The sequence below is a fragment of the Bos mutus genome, chromosome 15 (genome assembly GCF_027580195.1).
Source record: "Bos mutus isolate GX-2022 chromosome 15, NWIPB_WYAK_1.1, whole genome shotgun sequence".
NCBI classification, from domain to species: Eukaryota; Metazoa; Chordata; class Mammalia; order Artiodactyla; family Bovidae; genus Bos; species Bos mutus.
Genome location: NC_091631.1, coordinates 60407112 through 60425710, shown reverse-complemented (window position 1 = coordinate 60425710; position 18599 = coordinate 60407112).

Genomic DNA, 18599 nt, shown 5'->3' with positions numbered 1-18599 from the left:
TGAATACATGTTAATAACCCTTATTTTTAGTCCTCTTCTCCCAATTACTGCTTTTGACATGTTTTAAATCTTTTTGTTTTATGAGTCCCTGACCACTTATTGTGAATATAGATGATTTTACTACTTTTGCTTTTAAGCCACCTATTGGTTTTGTATGAGGTTTATTACTAACTTTTCTATTTATTTTGCTCTACTGACGAAAATTTTCCTTTTGTAATTTTCTTATTTCTAGTTGTGACCTTTTTTCCACTTCTAGGATGCACTTTGACCTTGCTTTTCTATTAAACTTTTGATCTCTCCTTCAAATCTGAATAACAGCCTTGCCTGGTAGTGTTCTTGAATGTAGGTTTTTGCCTTCATCACTTTAAATATATTATGCGATTCCCTTTTGGCCCACAGACTTTCTGCTTAAAAGTTAGCTGATACCCTTGTGGAAGTGCATTTGCATGTAACTTGCTGTTTTCCCCCTTGCTTCTTTTAATATTCCCTCTTTATTTTCAAATTTTTCAGTTTAGTTACAATGTATCTTGATATGGTCCTCTTCAGGTTGATCTTTCAACCTGTCTTTCTCTCTCTCTTCTATATATGCCATTCCTATAATGTGAACTTTAGTACAGTTGATGTTGTCCCAGAGGTCTGTTAAACTGTCATCATTTGTTTTTATTGTTTTGTCTTTGAACTGTTCAGCTTCAGTGATTTTTCACTACTCTTCCAGCTCAATGATACGCTCCTCTGGTATTACATAATCTATTGCTGATTCCTTGTAGTATGATTTTTATTTCATCTATATTCTTCACCTCTGTTTGGTTGTGGGTTTTTTTTTGCATATTTTTTACATATTATATATATATATATATATATATTAAATGTTAAAATCTTCTAACTTTTCCTCTGTTCCACTAATTTTCTCCCAATTTCTTAGAGCACTTTTATGATTATTCCCCTGAACTCTTTATCTGGTAGGTGGCTTATCTTTAGTTTAGTTACTTCTGGGGTTTATTGTGTTCCTTTTTTTGGAACATATTACTCTATCACTGCATTTTTCCTATTTCAATTTTTATTTGTATATATTTGGGAGATTGTTTACTTTTCAAGCTTTGGAAAAGTGGATTTTCTTTCTTCTTTTTTTTCTTTTCTTCCAGCTTTATTGAGGTATAATTGCCATAGAGCACTATGTAAGTTTCAGGTGTACAGCATAATGACTTGGCTTACATACATCATTGAATAATTATCATTATAAGTTTAGTGAATGTTCATCTCATATAGATACAAAGTTAAAGAAAGAGAAAAAAAATTTTCCTTTTAATAAAAACTCTTAGGATTTACTCTTTTAACAACTTTCATATATAACATATAGTAGTGTTAATTATTTTTAGCATGTTATACATTACATCCATATTTATTACCTATTTATCTTATAAATGGAAGTTTATACCTTTTTGGCTGACTTTATCCAACTCCCCCTTTCCCCAGCCCCAACCTCTGGTAACCACATATATGATCTCTTTTTTCTATGAGTTTGTTTTTATTTGTTTTTGGAATATGTTTGGTGTACAACACTTGGTTAGTTCCTGTAACACAATTAAGTGTCCAATATTTCTATGCATTTAAAAATGATCACTTCAAGAAGTCTAGTTACAATATCTCACCATAGTACATAATTATTGCTGTTTTCCTCATTTTACATTTCATACTGGCACTTCTTTTATTTTGCAACTGAAAGTTTGTATTTCTTTTTTTTTTTTTAATTTAAATTTATTTATTTTAATTGGAGGCTAATACTTTACAATATTGTATTGGTTTTGCCATACATCAACATGAATCTGCCACGGGTGTACACGTGTTCCCCATCCTGAACCCCCCTTCCACCTCCCTCCCTGTACCATCCCTCTGGGTCATCCCAGTGCACCAGTCCCAAGCATCCTGTATCCTGCATTGAACCTGGACTGGCGATTCATTTCTTATATGATATCATACATGTTTCAATGCCATTCTCCCAAGTCATCCCACCCTCTCCCTCTCCCACAGAGTCCAAAAAGAAAAGTGGATATTTTAAGAAACATCTTACGTCACCACTACTGGGACTGGGTTAGGCTGAGGAGATGGACAAAGGCAACTAACAGCCTGATAAGGTACTGTTGAGGAAGTAACATTTGAACTGAGATCTAAAACAAGAGCAGATGAGGGAAGAGTCATCTAGATGAAAGAGAAATGCAATTGTGGAGACCCTGAGATAGGCTTAGAAGACAAGTGTGGTTTGAGTACAGTTAATTTGAGGGAACAAAGCAAGATAAGCACTCCAAAAGAGAATCAGTTATGTAGGACTTCTGGACTAGGAGAAGGATTTGACTTTTAGTTTATGTGTAGTTGGTAATCACTGGGTAACTTTACTCAGAGGAGTAATATGACTTCATTTATAGCTTTAAAAGATCACTCTGATTCCTGTGCAGAAAATGGACAGAAGGTGGGTTAAGAAAAGAGACAGGGAGACAGGCTGGGTTAGTGCAGCAGTCAAGGTAGAAGATACCTGTGACTTAGACTTGGGTTTAGCAATGAAGGTGGGGCACAGTGGTGAGGTTTATATTACATTTTGGCAATGGATCCAAAGGAACATCCTGACAGTGTGGATCTGAAGTGTGACGGTTTTGATCTTTCAAACAACCAACAAGAATTCCAGGATAGATTAAAATTTTGGCATTTTACTAGTTTAGGAAGACTCATAGAAAAGCTAGTTAGAGTGGGCAGTGATGAAAAGATGTGTTTTAGATACCATTCTTATGAATATTAGCCATTCAAGTGGACATATTTAGTAAGCAACTAAATATCTAAGTTTGGAGATAGAGGAAAGATCTAGGTTAAGGATATGGATAAAAGATTAATCAGTTTGTATATAAAATTTAAATCCTCAAATTTGATGAGAGTATAGGTAAAGAAAGAACACCAAGGGAAACACTTGGAACAATATAATACTTAGATACTTCCTGCCATTCCCACAGAAATAACATATTAACTATGCAATAAATATTAGGTAAGTGAATAAATTTGTTGCCATATGGATTGCCTAGTATGTTTGGAAAAATATATGCCATGACCTGGGCCAATGCACTTAATTTATCTAATAAAATGTGCTAAACCTATTATTCTCATTTTGTGCTAACAAATATTGGCAATCCATATACTTTAACTCTATATAATATTATGTTTATGCTAATATATTTTAGCCACTGCCAGACAACCTTTGTATAATACTAGTGGGTTTCACCATTCACTTGGCCTGCAGAGATAAAACTTGAGGTGATTCTGTTTAGTCCCCATTTAACCAAAGGTATGAAGTGGAGGCCTCCCTTAATTGTTTCCATCTGTTTTTCACATCGAGGTGATCAAACTATTGCTCTGGAGAATTTCTCAGTGTTTTGAGTGACTATAATTCGGAAAGAGCTGAGCACAGACAAATAACATTCCTACTCAGTTCATCATCATTGTGTCACTGGGAATCAGATATTGAGGGAGGCCCTCACAGGATGGTTATAGTAAGGTTTATAGGACTCTACCTTGCAGGAAGCTCACATTGCTCATTTGAATGGCAACATAAGTCCTGTTGTACATTGACTTAGCTTCACATTTATTACTTATACCCTGGTAGCTATGCGGCTTCCCTGGTAGCTATGCGGGCAGATTTCAGGTTCTCTATTCATTGATTCTTCTCTGCTGCTTATAGCATGGTTATTTCACATTGGAGATTGGTTCCACGAAACCCTGTGGATACCAAAATTTGTGGATTCTCAAGTCCCTTATATAAAATATATTGTTGTTGTTCAATCACTAAGTTGTGTCCAACTCTTTGCAACCCCATATATTGCAGCACACTAGGCTACCCTGTCTTCCACTATCTCCCAGAGTTTGCTCAAATTCATATCCATTGAGCCTGTGATGCTATCTAACCATCTCATCCTCTGCCACCCACTTCTCCTTTTGCCTTCAATCCTTCCGAACATCAGGGTCTTTTCCGGTGAGTCAGCTCTTCACATCAGGTGGCCAAAATATTGGAGCTTCAGCAACACTCCTTCCAATGAATATTCAGGATTGATTTCCTTTAGGATTGACTGGTTTGATCTCCTTGCTGTCCAAGGGACTCTCAAGAGTCTTCTCCAGCACCACAGTTTGAAAGCATCAATTCTTTGGCACTCAGCCTTCTTTATGGTTCAACTCTCACAGCTGTACATTACTGCTACCATAGCTTTGACTATATGGATCTTTGTCAGCAAAGTGATCTCTCTGCTTTTTAATATATAGTCCAGATTCGTCATAGCCTTCCTTCCAAGGAGCAAGCATCTTTGAATTTTGTGGCTGCAGTTACTGTCCACAGTGATTTTAGAACCCAAGAAAATAAAATTTGTCACTACTTCCACTTTTTCCTCTTTTATTTGCCATGAAGTAATGGGGTCAGGTGCCATGATGTTAGTTTTTTTAAAATGTTGAGTTTCAAGTCAGCATTTTCATTCTCCTCATTCACCCTTATCAAGAGGCTCTTTATTTCCTTTCACTTCTGCCATTAGAATGCTATCATCCGGCATAGTATTTTCCTATAACTTATGAATATCCTCCACATCCTCTCATATACCTTTAATCATGTCTAGATTGCTTATAATACCTAATGCAATGTAAAGACAGTGAAAGTGAAGTCACTTAGTTGTGTCTGACTCTTTGCAACCCCATGGACTATACCCTACTATGCTCCTCCGTCTATGGGATTTTCCAGTCAAGAGGCCTTGAGCGAGTTGGCACTTCCTTCTCCAGAGGATCTTCCTGATCCAGGGATCGAACCCGGGTCTCCCGCATTGTAGGCAGATGCTTTACCGTCTGAGCCACCAGGGAAGTCCTAATACAATGTAAGTGCTCTGTATATAGTTGCAAATAAAATATAAATACAATGTCTATTGTTGCAGGTATCAAGCAAATTCAACATTTTTGAATTTTTTTTTTTTCAAAAAAATTTTGATTAGTGGTGATTGAACGCACAGAAGCAGAACCTGGTGATACTGAGAGATGAATGACTATACATCCTAGACTAGCACATTTCTTCACATTTATGACCCCTTCAATTTTCCTTCCCACCACCAGCTATGCCAATTTTCAACTATCCTTGTGTTTGAAGTTGTATGGCTCTTTAACCATTCTTTCTAATATGCTGTTTATGCATAAATATTGTGTACTCCTGGAGAAGGAAATGGAAGCCCACTCCAGTATTCTTGCCTGGAAAATCCCATGGGCAAAAAAGCCTGGCAGGCTACAGTACATGGGGTCACAAGAGTTGAACATGACTTAGCAACTAACCACCAACATAATTGTGTTCTCCTGGGCTTCCCTGGTATCTCAGCTGGTAAAGAATTTGCCTGAAATGCAGGAGACCTTGGTTTGACTCCTGGGTCAGGAAAATTCCCTGGAGAAGGGATAGGCTACCCACTCCAGTATTCTCGGGTTTCCCTGCTGGCTCAGATGGTAAAGAATCCACTTGCAATGGTGGGGAACCTGGGTTCGATCCCTTGAATGTAAAGATCTCCTGGAGGAGGGCAGGGCAACCCATTCCAATGTTCTTGCCTGGAGAATCCTCATGGACAGAGGAGCCTGGTGCACTACAGTCCATGGGGTCACAAAGAATCTGACATGACTGAGCGACTAAGCACAGCACAGCACTGGGTTCTCCTATTTTAGGACTTTTTCTTGTTGCTATTCAAAGTCAAACTCACAATATTCAATAAAATCACTTATCTTTCAAAAGATGCCTGTCTTTACCATGATTTTATTATTTCATTCACAGATGGAATTGACATTTCTTTTAGATGGTACCTTCTTTCCTCCTAAGTCATTTAATGAAATCTAATTAATGATTTGTGGGCTGAGGGGAGCAAGAAAAGAAACAAGGTAATCAAAAAAATGTGGGAATAAAAATCTTAGGTAATCTTTGAGAAAAATGTCATTTAAGTGTCAGGTAGGAAATATTCAACATTATACTGTTATGTCTCTTTACTTCTTTTATGTTTATGTTTTAAAGAAAGCCTTAGGGCAAATAATATGCTTTCTAACATACAAAGAACAGAAAGGCTTTGCTAATCTTCTCATTCTTTTATCTGTATGTGAAATTACTCTCGGAAGCTAAGACCCTAAATGGCTCCGGTGTGTTTTTAGTTTGAGTGTCTTAAGAAGCAGACTCTGAGTTGAGAATTTTAATACAAGCATTTTATGTATGAAATATGCCAAGAATTAGGAATTGAGAAGCAATACAGGAGACAGAATGAAGACAATCCAATATATTAATGAACCGGTTACCCCTGTGGGCAACTGGGGCTTAAATATTGCTGAAAATTTGGGGAGATTACATAGAATTCACTTCACAAGAGTGTGGAAAGAGAGATAAATTGGATATTTTTCATTCAAATCCCATCTTTCAAAGGATAAGTTCTCCTGGGGAATCAACTGACTGATAATCTAGCCTGCTTGTGTAGACCTATCATATCAGGAAAAAAAAAAAACCTTCAGGCAGAAATATATAGGTGTTTATAGTCAAAAGCTGTCAGTATACTTAAGAAGAGCAAGTGCCAAGACAGTATATGAAGGACACTCAGACAACTTCTAAATCTCAGTGACTTAAAAGCAATGAATCTGTGTTTTACCCACTAATACTGCATGTACATCACAGGGTGTCATGATCTATTCAGCGACATTCTCACATGAGGAGACATTCTCACACAAGCCTGTTTGGAAGCTGATAATCTTTGTGGCAGGAGAAAATGAACACTTACACTTGAAAATGGGAGCATGGGAATTACAATGCAGATTGTAATCTATGACAATTCTGATATCATATACGGCAGGTTCTTTAAGGGCCTTTGATAGGGGAGGATTCCTTGGTTAAACTCTAATTCTGCCTCATTGTCTGTTTCCTGCATGAACAATGTCTCTACATTGTGGAATATCATTCATTTTCCATTATTCATTTTAGTCCGATTTAAAGTAAGAGTTGGGACTCCACCATTCTTGAAGGCTGAGTAAATTTCTTAGTCTCCTTTTTCCCATAGAAGATTGAAAGTCCGTGGTTTATAGTAGGTCTTGAGCAACCACAGTCTTTTAGTCTAGACCAATATTTCCTCTGCAAGGAAACCCTTTTTTAAAAAAGTAAGGTTTCTTATAAATATTTGATTCTACTCTATTCCATTTGACAATAATCACATTAAAATTTATTTCCAAGAACCATTCTCATGTTTGCTATATTTATTTTCTTGCTTACTGCATGCTTTCTTTTCTCCATTTAGTTTTTGGTGTTTTGAGCCTATGAGGCTTTGGTGAGAAAACCACACTATCTTTTTTTTTTTTCCCTTCTGAGTCATTTTATTCAATTGAAAGTATTTACTGGGGCTAATTTAGTCCATTCAGAGGTTTTTAAACAGTCAGCATAATAGTCATATTCTTGATTTGATTTGTTAATAATTTGAATTTTAAACTTTTGGTACTCAAAGCATTTTTCAATTTTATCTTTCACTATTTAAGGTTGAGAGGCAGTTGTCTTTTCTATACTTACAAGTTTCTGAAATTGCCAGGTGTCCCTATTTTCTTTCATTCCTTCTTGAAATCTGGTCAATTCCTTTCTCTGCTCTACTCTTTTTTTCACTGATACCTTTGTGAGCACAGCTACTAATAATGGATAATAATGTACTTGCATAATAATGGATACTAATAACATTGTTTTTCAGCCTCTTCCTTGTTGCTAAAAATTCATTATGTGGATATTGGCCTTCCAAGTTATTTCAGACATCAGTTCCATCAAATGTTTTGCCAGTGTATAAGATGGGAGGGTTGTTGTTGCTCAGTCACTCAGTCATATCCAACTCTTTGCAACCCCATGGACGGCAGCACACCAGGCTTCCCTATCTTTCACCATATACGAGAGCTTGCTCAAACTCATGCCCGTTGAGTGATATGCCATCCAACTCTCTTATCCTCTGTTGTCCCTTTCTCCTCCTGCCTTCAGTTTTTCCCAGCATCAAGGTCTTTTCTGATGAGTTAGCTCTTCACATCAGGTGGACAAAGTATTGGAGTTTTAGCTTCAGCATCAGTCCTTCCAATGAATATTCAGGGTTGATTTCCTTTAGTATTGACTGGTTTGATCTTGCAGTCCAAGAGACACTCAAGAGTCTTCTCCAACACCACAATTTGAAAGCATCAATTATTTGGTGCTAAGCTTTCTTGCCTGGAGAATCCCAGGGATGAGGGAGCCTGGTGGGCTGCCATCTATGGGGTCACACAGAGTCGGACACGACTGAAGCAACTTGGCAGCAGCAGCAGCAGCAGCTAGCCTTCTTTATGATCCAGTTCTTACATCCATACATGATTTCTGGAAAAACCATAGCTTTGACTAGGTGGACCGTTGCTTGCAAAGTAATGTCTCTGCTTTTTAATATGCAGTAGCTTTGACATTTTCAGAGGATTAAAATAAAAGTTTTCTTAATCGTGCCCAGAGTATATACATCATGCTTCTACTGGAATTTTTCTTGGTATGATCTTGTTCTGATGATATACTGATGGAGAAACCATCATCTTGAAGTTTTTTATTGAAAAGCAAAAATGTGGTCTAGAAGTTTCACACAAGCAATTAAATATTTCAACCCCAAATGGACACATGTCACTTCTGTTCACAACTTATTGGCCAATATTAGTCATATGACATCATCTAGTCATCCAATTGGAGAAGGAAACGGCAACCCACTCCAGTGTTCTTGCTTGGAGAATCCCAGGGACAGGGGACCCTGGTGGGCTGCCGTCTATGGGGTCGCACAGAGTCAGACACGACTGAAGTGACTTAGCAGCAGCAGTAGCAGCAGTCATCCAAGGGGACATGGAATTCATATTTCCCTGTATCTGGGGAAAGAAAGAACCTAGTTTAATAAGCAGAGTAATGGCTACCAGTACAATCACTAGGGCTAGAACCCGAGTGGAGGAGAAATACCTCCTGCTCTCTTCTACCTCCTAGTGGATGGGATATGATATGTTCAGCAGGTATTATCTACTAATGCAGTCATACACAGTTTCAGTCTTTGGTCAGCTCCTATCTACTTGAAAATGTAAGACCTGAAGACTATTAAATTTGCAGAGACACAAAATGCTAGTGCTTGAGGAAAATTTTGATAGCATATATTCCAATTTCTAATTATTTAGAGATAAGAAAATTGTATCTATTAACATTAAGCATTTGATTTATACTACTAATAGTTGGGTGGTAAAGAATCTGCCTGCAATGCAGGAGCTGCAGGAGAGGCAAATTCTATCCTTGGGTCAGGAAGATCCCCTTGAGAAGGGCATGGCAACCCACCCCAGTATTTTTGCCTGGAAAATCCCATGAACAGAGGAGCCTGGCAGGCTACTGTCTATGGGGTTGCAAAGAAGCAGACATGGATGAAGTGACTTAGCACACTAATAGTGCCAGGAATTGCATTAAATAGTTTACATTTGTTTTCTTATTTAATCACCCAAACAAACCTATAAAGAGGTGTCATTATTGCCACTATATATATATATATATATATATATATATATACACACACTAAAGAGCTGATGCTGAGGGAGGGCCAATGACTAAGTTACCACAAACAGCAAGTGCTACATTTTGGACTCAAATGCACATCCACCTGGATCCAATATCCTGTTGACAAAGTCTCCAGGATATGTTCTCCTGTGTCCAGTATATCATTTATCATTATTAGATTTTCATTTTAAGCATCTTCTGTTTTGATACAATAATATATTGTCAAAATCCATTTCCCCTTTTGATATCAAAAAGAAGTATCTCTGTGTTTTGTGATAGCATAAATAAATACTTCTGTTGAACTGATGCCAGTGAAGACTGATTCCCCAAGTCCCAGGATGTTCAATTATTGTGTCCAGGTGCTGAGATGACAAGTTTTATTTACATATCCCTTATTTGTTTCCATGCTTGGTTTGGTTCTCTTTGCTCTGCATCTGTCCTTGGGGGGCATTTTTGCTTAATGGAAGAACAAGATCAATAAACAAGACTATTTTATTAGCCTCAACAAATAGCAGAATAACTGGCCTGATGGTCACATTTTTGTAGATCTGTTATTAGGACTTTGGTGTTCTGCATTTTATAACAATCATTTCTCAGAGAAAGTAGACTGAGATATAAAAAGAGAGTACTAGTGACATATAAACCCCATATATTGCCATGCTTGAAATCAAGCATCACCCCTATCTGGATGAAATCTTTTATTCTCTCTCTCTTAAGGTTGTTCAAATATAGACACAATTACTGTTTCACATTGTTGATTCAATTTGCTGTGAGCAGGTTTGTTAGTTATACTTCTTATTCTTCATGACAAATAACTTGTTAAGTATTATAAAGCATAGATTAATTCTCACCTTTAGTCTAAATGCCCTATGTTTGCATTGATTCAGAAGTTTAGAAAGCTGCCTATCCTTCTACAAAGTGATTTTCATTTCAAAATTATTCATATACAATACTGTACTCTGATATTAGCATTTAGTATAGGTAATTATAATAAAGAGCCTGTGTTAGTTTCCTATGACCAATATAACAAATTACCACAAATTTACTGACTGAAAACCACATGAATTCATTCCCACATGGATCTCGAGGTCAGATTTCAGACATTATATCATTGGGCTAAAGTCAAGGTGTTGGCAGGGCAGGGTGTCTCCAGTAGAGATTCCTTTTCCAGCTTCTAGAGGCATATTCCTTGTTTTCCTTAGTTTATGGCAACTTCCTTCATCTTAAAAGTCAGAAACATCCTCTCTTCAAATCTCTCTCCTTGCTTGTATCACATCATCTTCTCCAGAAGCAGTACCTCCCTCTGCCTACCTCTTACATAAATACTTGTAACTATATTTATGGCCCACCCAGATAATTGTAGATAACCTCTCCACATCAAGATCTTTAAGTTAAGATCTTTTGCATATAAGACAATGTCAATATTTTGTCATACAAGGCACTTATCTCAGGTTCCAGAGATTAGGGAGCAAAATTCTTTGTATGCGTGGATTCTCAGTTGTGTCCAACTCTTTTGTGACTCCAAGGACTGTAGCCTACCAGGCTACTCTGTCCATGGAATTTTCCAGGTAAGAATACTGGAGTGGGTTGCCATTTCCTTCTCCAGGGGATCTTTTCAACCCAAGGATCGAATCCGCATCTCTTGTGTTTTTAGCATTGGCAGGCAAATTCTTTACCACTGTTCCACCTGGGAGCCAAAATATTTGCAACACTTTGTAACTTGAGAATGACCCAATGGACTGTAGCCTGCCAGGCTCCTTTGTCCATGGAATTTTCCAGGCAAGTGTACTGGACTGGGTAGCCATTCCCTTCTTTAGGCCACCTTCATGACTCAGGGATCGAACCCAGGTTTCCTGCATTGCCTGAACCCTCCTTCTTCCTCCCTCCCAGTACCATCCCTCTATTGGATGCAATTCTGAATTTCACATTGGAAAAAAAGGTATTTCACTTGAATAATAAGCAAATGGAGAAGGCAATGGCACCCCACTCCAGTACTTTTCCCTAGAAAGTCCCATGGATGGAGGAGCCTGGTAGACTGCAGTCCATGGGGTCGCTAGAGTCAGACACGACTGAGTGACTTCACTTTCACTTTTAACTTTCATGCATTGGAGAAGGAAATGGCAACCCACTCCAGCGTTCTTGCCTGGAGAATCCCAGGGACGGGGCAACCTGGTAGGCTGCCGTCTATGGGGTCACACAGAGTCGGACACGACTGAAGTGACTTAGCGATAGCAATAAGCAAACATTTTGATGTAGGTTATACACATTGTTAAGATTCCATTTTTTTTTTGTCCTGAATTCCAAGAAGCTTATAGTCTAATTTGTTGCCTAGTGTAGTAACTTTATGTGTGCATCTTAGTGCATGCTAACTTTATGGGCAATGCATTAACCTCCTCTTCCTCTGTGGTTTTAACTTCTAAATTATAATATTTTGTTAACCATAGATTATGTGTAGTATATGTGTATTTGTGTAATAATTTAAGGAGTATGAAGAATATGCATGAGATACAAGCTGCTTATAGGCCAGAAAAGAACATACATCTATCAGTTCAGTTCAGTTCAGTCGCTCAGTCATGTCTGACTCTTTGTGACCCCATGAATCGCAGCATGCCAGGCCTCCCTGTCCATCACCAACTCCCGGAGTCCACTGAGACTCACATCCATCGAGTCAGTGATGCCATCCAGCCATCTCATCCTCTGTCGTCCCCTTTTCCTCCTGCCCCCAATCCCTCCCAGCATCAGAGTCTTTTCCAATGAGTCAACTCTTGGCATGAGGTGGCCAAAGTACTGGAGTTTCAGCTTTAGCATCATTTCTTCCAAAGAAATCCCAGGGCTGATCTCCTTTAGAATGGACTGGTTGGATCTCCTTGCAGTCCAAGGGACTCTCAAGAGTCTTCTCTAACACCACATAAACGGGGTAAAATAAAATACATATTGAAAAGCAACATAAACAATATTTTCTTAAGGATTTCTGAGAGAGGTGACATTTGAGTTGAGTTTTTAAGGAAAAACATTTCAATAGAAGAAGGGAAGGCAAGGATATTCATGAATTCAAGATTGAATTGTGTTCATTCATACTTAATAAAGATTCTTTGAGGTATTTGTATATGATGTCACCATTCTGCGCACCCAGGATATAAAAAAGAACAAGAAACTAAACTCCTATTCTTAGGATATCTGTATTCAGAAAAGAGGAAGTAGACAACAAAATTAAACAAATGAATCTGTAGTCAAGTTAACATGGTAAAAATCACAATGAGGAAAACAGTCACATTCTAGATGTATAGAGAGGGCTTGAGTAGCTACAGTCAGTCAGTTCAGTTGCTCAGTCATGTCTGACTCTTTGTGATCACATGGACTGCAGCACGCCAGGCTTTCCTATCCATCATCAACTCTGGTGTTTGCTCAAACTCATGTCCATCGGGTAGGTGATGCCATCAAACCATCTCATCCTCTGTTGTGCCCTTCTCATCATGCCTTCAATCTTTCCCAGCATCAGATCTTTTCCAAGGAGTCAGTTCTTCACATCAGGTAGCCAAATTATTGGAGTTTCAGTTTCAGCATTAGTCCCTCCAATGAATATTCAGAGCTGATTGCCTTAGAATAGACTGCTTGGATCTCCTTGCAGTCCAAGGGACTCTCAAGAATCTTCTCCAACAGCACAATTCAAAAGCATCAATTCTTCGGTGCTCAGCTTTCTTCACAGTCCAACTCTCACATCCATACATGCCTACTGGAAAAACCATAGCTTTGACTAGACAGACCTTTGTCGCTAAAGTAATGTCTCTGCTTTTTAATATGCTGTCTAGGTTGGTCAGCGTTATTCTTCCAAGGAGGAAGTGTCTTTTAATTTCATGGCTACAGTCACCATCTGCAGTGATTTTGGAGCCCCCCAAAATAAAGTTTCTCACTGTTTCCATTGTTTCCCCATATATTTGCCATGAAGTGATGGGACCAGATGCCATGATCTTCGTTTTTTGAATATTGAGTTTTAAGCCAGCTTTTTCACTCTCCTCTTTCATTAAAAGGCTCTTTAGTTCTTTATTGCTTTCTGCATTAAGTGTGATGTCTTCTGTGTATCTCAGGTTATTGATATTTAATCCTGCAATCTATTCCAGCTTGCATTTCATCCAGCCCAGCATTTTTCATGATGTGCTCTACATAGAAGGTAAATAAGCAAAGTGACAATATACAGCCTTGACATGCTCCTTTCCCAATTTGGAACCAGTCTGTTGTTCTATATCTGATTCTAACTGTTGCTTCTTGACCTGCATATAGATTTCTCAGGAGGCAGGTAAGGTGGTCTGATATTCCCATCCCTTTCAGAATTTTCCAGTTTGTTGTGATACACACAAAGGCTTTGGCATAATCAACAAAGCAGAAGTAGATGATTTTCTGGAACTCTCTTGCTTTTTCCATGATCCAACAGATGTTGGCAATTTGATCTCTGGTTCCTCTGCCTTTTCTAAATCGAGCTTGAACATCTGGAAGTTCATGGTTCACATTCTGTTAAAGCCTGACTTGGAGAATTTTGAGCATTGCTAGCATGTGAGATGAGTGCAATTGTGTGGTATCTTGAACATTCTTTGGAATTGCCTTTCTTTGGGATTGGAATGAAAACTGACATTTTTTTCTTTGGGATTGGAATGAAAACTGACTTTTTTTTGGAATTGCCTTTCTTTGGGATTGGAATGAAAACTGACATTTTTAGGGATGGGAAGTCCTGTGGCCACTAGTGAGTTTTCCAAATTTGCTGGCATATTGAGTGTAGCACTTTAACAGCATCACCTTTAGGATTTGGAATAGTTCACCTGGAATTCTGTCACCTCCACTAGCTTTGTTCATAGTGATGCTTCCTAAGGCCCACTTGACTTCACATTCCAGGATGTCTGGCTCCAGGTTAATGATCACTTCATCATGCTTATCTGGGTCATGAAGATCTTTTTTGTGTATTTCTTCTGTGTATTCTTCCCACCTTTTCTAATATCCTCTGCTTCTGTTAGGTCCATACCATTTCTGTCCTTTATTGTGCCCATTTTTGCATGAAATGTCTCTGATTTTCTTGAAGAGATCTTTAGTCTTTCCCATTCTATTGTTTTCCTCTATTTCTTTGCACTGATCTCTGAGGAAGGCTTTCTTATCTCTCCTTGCTATTCTTTGGAACTCTGCATTCAAATGGGTATATCTTTCTTTTTCTCCTTTGTCTTTCACTTCTCTTCTTTTCTCAGCTATTTGTAAGTCCTCCTCATACAACCATTTTGCCTTTTTGCATTTCTTTTCCTTGGGGATGGTCTTGATCACTGCCTCCTATACAATGTTATAAACCCCCATCCATAGTTCTTCAGGAACTCTATCAAATCTAATCCCTTGAATCTATTCATCACTTCCACTGTATAATCATAAGGGATTTGATTTAAGTCATAGTCAAGTGGGCCTTAGAAAGCATCACTACGAACAAAGCTAGTGGAGGTGATGGAATTCCAGTTGAGCTATTTCAAATCCTGAAAGATGATGCTGTGAAAGTGCTGCACTCAATATGCCAGCAAATTTGGAAAACTCAGCAGTGGCCACAGGACTGGAAAAGGTCAGTTTTCATTCCAATCCCAAAGAAAGGCAATGCAAAAGAAGGCTCAAACTACCACACAATTGCACTCATCTCACATGCTAGTAAAGTAATGCTCAAAATTCTCCAAGCCAGACTTCAGCAATACGTGAACTGTGAACTTCCTGATGTTCAAGCTGGTTTTAGAAAAGGCAGAGGAACCAGAGATCAAATTGCCAACATTTGCTGGATCATGAAAAAAGCAAGAGCATTCCAGAAAAACATCTATCTCTGCTTTATTGACTATGCCAATGCCTTTGACTGTGTGGATCACAATAAACTGTGGAAATTTCTGAAAGAGATGGGAATACCAGACCACCTGACCTGCCTCTTGAGAAATCTGTATGCAGGTCAGGAAGCAACAGTTAGAATTGGACATGGAACAACAGACTGGTTCCAAATAGGAAGAGGAGTACGTCAAGGCTGTATATTGACACCCTGCTTATTTAACTTATATGCAGAGTACATCATGTGAAATGCTGAACTGGAAGAAGCACAAGCTGGAATCAAGATTGCCGGGAGAAATATCAATAACCTCAGATATGCAGATGACACCACCCTTATGGCAGAAAGTGAAGAGGAACTAAACAGCCTCTTGATGAAAGTGAAGGAGGAGAGTGAAAAAGTTGGCTTAAAAAAATGTTCTCAGTGGGGTTGCTGGATCATAAGGCAGTTCTATTTCCAGTTTTTTAAGGAATCTCCACACTGTTCTCCATAGTGGCTGTACTGGTTTGCATTCCCACCAACAGTGTAAGAGGGTTCCCTTTTCTCCACACCCTCTCCAGCATTTATTATTTGTAGACTTTTGGATCGCAGCCATTCTGACTGGTGTGAAATGGTACTGAGGAAACCAGAAGGGAAAGAGACACGTGTACCCCAATGTTCATCGCAGCACTGTTTATAATAGCCAAGACATGGAAGCAACCTAGATGCCCATCAGCAGATGAATGGATAAGAAAGCTGTGGTACATATACACAATGGAGTATTACTCAGCCATTAAAAAGAATATATTTGAATCAGTTCTAATGAGGTGGATGAAACTGGAGCCTATTATACAGAGTGAAGTAAGCCAGAAGGAAAAACATAAATACAGTATACTGACACATATATATGGAATTTAGAAAGATGGTAACAATAACCCGGTGTACGAGACAGCAAAAGAGACACTGATGTATAGAACAGTCTTATGGACTCTGTGGGAGAGGGAGAGGGTGGGAAGATTTGGGAGAATGGCAATGAAACATGTAAAATATCATGTAGGAAACGAGTTGCCAGTCCAGCTTCGATGCACGATGCTGGATGCTTGGGGCTGGTGCACTGGGACGGCCCAGAGGGATGGTATGGGGAGGGAAGAGGGAGGAGGGTTCGGGATGCGGAACACATGTATACCTGTGGCGGATTCATTTTGATATTTGGCAAAACTAATACAATTATGTAAAGTTTAAAAATAAAATAAAATTAGGAAAAAAAATGTTCTCAACATTCAGAAAACGAAGATCATGGCATCCGTCCCATCGCTTCATGGGAAATAGATGAGGAAACAATGGAAACAGTGTCAGACTTTATTTCTTTGGGCTCCAAAATCACTGCAGATGGTGACTGCAGCCATGAAATTAAAAGACGCTTACTCCTTGGAAGAAAAGTTATGACCAACCTAGATAGCATATTCAAAAGCAGAGACATTAGTTTTCCAACAAAGGTCTGTCTTGCCAAGGCTATGGTTTTTCCCGTGGTCATGTATGGATGTGAGATTTGGACTGTGAAGAAGGCTGAGCACCGAAGAATTGATGCTTTTGAACTGTGGTGTTGGAGAAGACTCTTGAGAGTCCCTTGGACTGCAAGGAGATTTAACCAGTCCATTCTGAAGGAGATCAGCCCTGGGATTTCTTTGGAAGGAATGATGCTAAAGCTGAAACTCCAGTACTTTGACCACCTCATGGGAAGAGTTGACTCATTTGAAAAGACTCTGATGCTGGGAGGGATTGAGGGCAAGAGGAGAAAGGGACGACAGAGGATGAGATGGCTGGATGGCATCACTGACTGGATGGACGTGAGTTTGAGTGAACTCCGGGAGTTGGTGATGGACAGGGAGTTGGCATGCTGCGATTCATGGGGTCAAAAGAGTCGGACACGACTGACTGAACTGAACTGAATACCTAAATGGGATAGTTCTTTTCCCTACTTTCTTCAGTTTAAGTCCGAATTTGGCAATCAGGAGTTCATGATCTGAGCCATAGTCAGCTCCCAGTCTTGTTTTCACTGACTGTATAGGCTTCTCCATCTTTGACTGCAAAGAATATAACTAATCTGATTTCAGTATTGACCATCTGGTGATGTCCATGTGTAGAGTCTTCTCCTGTGTTGTTGGAAGACAGTGTTTGCTATGACCAGTATGTTCTCTTGGCAAAATTCTATTACCATTTGCCCTGCCTCATTTTGTACTCTAAGGTCAAGCTTGTTACTTCAGGTATTTCTTGATTTCCTACTTTTGCATTCCAGTCCCCTATAATTAAAAGGACATCTTTTTTGGGTGTTAGCTATAGAAGAACTTGTAGGTTTTCACAGAGCCATTCAATTTCAGCTTCTTCAGCATTACTTATTGGGGCATAGACTTGGATTACTGTGATATTGAATGGTTTGCCTTGGAAACAGACAGAGATCAATCTGTCATTTTTGAGATTGTACCCATGTACTGCATTTTCAGCTCTTTTGTTGGCTATGAAGGCTACTCCTTTTCTTCTAAGGGATTCTTGCCCACAGTAGTAGATACAATGGTCATCTGAGTTAAATTCACCCATTGCAGTCCATGTTAGTTCACTGATCCTCAAATATCGATGTTCACTTTTGCCATCTCTTATGTGACCACTTGCAATTTACCTTGGTTCATGGACTTATCATTCCAGGTTCCTATGCAATATTGTTCTTTACAGCATCAGACTTTACTTCCATCAGCAGTCACATTCACAACTGGGCATTGTTTTTGCTTTGGCTCTGCTCTTCATTCTTTCTGGAGTTATTTCTCCACTCATCTCCATTAGCACATAGGCATCTACTGACCCAGGAGTTCATCTTTCAGTGACATATCTCTTTGCCTTTTCATACTGTTCATGGTGTTCTCATGACAAGAATACTGAAGTGGTTTCCCATTCCCTTCTCCAACGGACCACGTTTCGTCAGTACTCCCCACCATGATCTGTCTTGGGTGGTCCTACAAGGCATAACTCATAGTCACACTGAGATAGACAAGGCTGTGGTCCATGTGATCAGTTTGATGAGTTTTCTATGATTGTGATTTTCATTCTGTCCTCCCACTGATAAGGATAAGAGGCTTATGGAAGTTTGCTGCTGGGAGAGACTGACTGTGGGGAATCTGGGTCTAGTTCTGATGGGTAGGGTTTTGTTCAATAAATCTGTAATCC